We start from the raw sequence: 3,401 nt of genomic DNA on the forward strand, positions 1-3,401 counted from the left end.
GTCTTGGGCACCCTTCTTCCTTCTCATCCTGATAGAACTGGCTGTGAGCTGTCTGTAGAGAGATTCTTGTGGCAAGGAACTGATGTTTTCCAGTTGACAGCTTGTGGAGGAACTGAAGGCCTGCTAGCAGCCACACAAGTGAGCTTGAGATCACTCAAGCTGGTTGACACCTTGACTGCAGCTTTGTGAGAGACCAGGAGCCAAAGGCATCTACCTAAGCTACCCAGACCCCGACCCCACAGAACTAGTGAGAAAAAATGTCTGTGGTTTTCAGTTGCCAAATTTTGGGGAAAATTTGTTATGTAGCAATAGTTAACACTAAGATCCCTGGAGAAGGAAATGGCAACCCACTCCAGTATACGTTGTCTGGAAAATCTCATGGATAGAGGAGCCTGGTGGCTGTAGCCATGGGGTCCAGCAAAGAATTGGGGTAGCTACTGAGCGACTAACACATGTACAACACACATAGTGACTTTGGAAACAGACAGCATTCTGACTGGTTACAAGTAAAGATTAAAGACAAAAAAAACTGTACCAAATACTGCATTCCTTTTGGTAACTCTATTTGCAAGGTATTGCTTAGCAATTCTTTAACAACTTTATGTGGTCAAGATTGAACAAATCAAATGAATCTATTGTAGATAATGAGAGCCTGTTTTCTCAACAGGTGGAGAGAGAAGTTACAAATAAGGAAAGAGGGAAGGCTAGAATGATTGACGTGTTAGAATTGGACTTAGCATTATCAGTGTGAACTCACGATTTGATTTCTGTTCGTTTCCAAGGCAAATCATTCAATATCACAGTAATCCAAGTCTTATGCCAATCAGTAATGCTGAAGAAGCTGAAAGTTGAAAAGATTCTATGAAAGACCTACAAGACCTTTTAGAACTAACACCCAAAAAAGATGTCCTTTCATTATAGGGGACTGGAAATGCAAAAGTAGAAGTCAAGAAACACCTGGAGTAACAGACAATTTGACCTTGGAATATGGAATGAAGCAGGGGCAAAGACTAATAGAGTTTTGCCAAGAAAATGCACAGGTCAATAGCAAACACCCTCTTCCAACAACACAAGAGAAGATCTACCACATGGACATCACCAGAATGGTCAACATCAAAATCAGATTGATTATATTCTTTTGCAGCCAAAGATGGAGAAGCTCTATACAGTCAACAAAAACAAGACCAGGAGCTGACTGTGGCTCAGATCATGAACTCCTTATTGCCAAATTCAGACTAAATTGAAGAAAATAGGTAAAACCACTAGACCATTCAGGTATGACCTAAATAAAAATCCCTTATGATTATAACACTGGAAAGTGAAATATAGATTAAGGGCCTAGATCTGATAGATATAGTGCCTGATGAACTATGGATGGAAGTCATGACATTGTACAAGGAGACAGGGATCAAGACCATCCCCATGGAAAAGCAATGCAAAAGAGCAAAAATGGCTGTCTGGGGAGGCCTTACAAATAGCTGTGAAAAGAAGAGAAGTGAAAAGCAAAGGAGAAAAGGAAAGATATAAGCATCTGAATGCAGAGTTCCAAAGAATAGCAAGAAGAGATAAGAAAGCCTTCTTCAGCTATCAAATGCAAAGAAATAGAGGAAAACATTAGAATGGGAAAGACTAGAGATCTCTTCAAGAAAATTAGAGATACCAAGGGAACATTTCATGCAAAGATGGGCTCAATAAAGGACAGAAATGGTAATGGACCAAACAGAAGCAGAAGATATCAAGAAGAAGTGGCAAGAATACACAGAAGAACTGTACAAAATAGATCTTCACATCCCAGATAATCCTGATGGTGTGATCACGACCTAGAGCCAGACATCCTGGAATGTGAAGTCAAGTGGGCCTTAGAAAGCATCACTACGAACAAAGCTAGTGGAGGTGATGGAATTCCAGTTGAGCTATTTCAAATCCTGAAAGATGATGCTGTGAAAGTGCTGCACTCCAATATGCCAGCAAATTTGGAAAACTCAGCAGTGGCCACAGGACTGGAAAAGGTCAGTTTTCATTCCAATCCCAAAGAAAGGCAATGCCAAAGAATGCTCAACTACCACACAATTGCACTCATCTCACACGCTAGTAAAGTAATGCTCAAAAATTCTCCAAGCCAGGCTTCAGCAATACGTGAACCGTGAACTTCCTGATGTTCAAGCTGGTTTTAGAAAAGGCAGAGGAACCAGAGATCAAATTGCCAACATCTGCTGGATCATGGAAAAGCAAGAGAGTTCCAGAAAAACATCTATTTCTGCTTTATTGACTATGCCAAAGCCTTTGACTGTGTGGATCACAATAAACTGTGGAAAATTCTGAAAGAGATGGGAATACCAGACCACCTGATCTGCCTCTTGAGAAATCTATATGCAGGTCAGGAAGCAACAGTTAGAACTGGACATGGAACAACAGACTGGTTCCAAATAGGAAAAGGAGTACGTCAAGGCTGTATATGGTCACCCTTTTTATTTAACTTATATGCAGAGTACATCATGAGAAACGCTGGACTGGAAGAAACACAAGCTGAATTCAAGATTGCGGGAGGAAATATCAATAACCTCAGATATGCAGATGACACCACCTTTATGGCAGAAAGTGAAGAGGAACTAAAAAGCCTCTTGATGAAAGTGAAAGTGGAGAGTGAAAAAGTTGGCTTAAAGCTCAACATTCAAAAAATGAAGATCATGGCATCCGGTCCCATCGCTTCATGGGAAATAGATGGGGAAACAGTGGAAACGGTGTCGGACTTTATTTTTTTTGGCTCCAAAATCACTGCAGATGGTGACTGCAGCCATGAAATTAAAAGACGCTTACTCCTTGGAAGGAAAGTTATGACCAACCTAGATAGCATATTAAAAAGCAGAGACATTACTTTGCCAACAAAGTTCCATCTAGTCAAGGCTATGATTTTCCTGTGGTCATGTATGGATGTGAGAGTTGGACTGTGAAGAAAGCTGAGCACCGAAGAATTGATGCTTTTGAACTGTGGTGTTGGAGAAGACTCTTGAGAGTCCCTTTGACTGCAAGGAGATCCAACCATTCCATTCTGAAGGAGATCAGCCCTGGGATTTCTTTGGAAGGAATGATGCAAAAGCTGAAACTCCAGTACTTTGGCTACCTCATGTGAAGAGTTGACTCATTGGAAAAGACTCTGCTGCTGGGGAGGGATTGGGGGCAGGAGGAGAAGGGGATGACAGAGGATGAGATGGTGGATGGCATCACATGACTCGATGGACGTGAGTCTGAGTGAACTCTGGGAGTTCGTGATGGGAACAGGGAGGCCTGGTGTGCTGTGATTCATGGGTCACAAAGAGTCGGACACAACTGAGTGACTGAACTGAACTGAACGAAGAGAATAGATATAGAAGTATATTGATTTTTTTTATATGTGAGTTAAT

The sequence above is a fragment of the Bos taurus genome, unplaced genomic scaffold (assembly GCF_002263795.3).
Source record: "Bos taurus isolate L1 Dominette 01449 registration number 42190680 breed Hereford unplaced genomic scaffold, ARS-UCD2.0 Super-Scaffold_1723_ScbfJmS_2085, whole genome shotgun sequence".
In the NCBI taxonomy this organism is placed as follows: Eukaryota; Metazoa; Chordata; class Mammalia; order Artiodactyla; family Bovidae; genus Bos; species Bos taurus.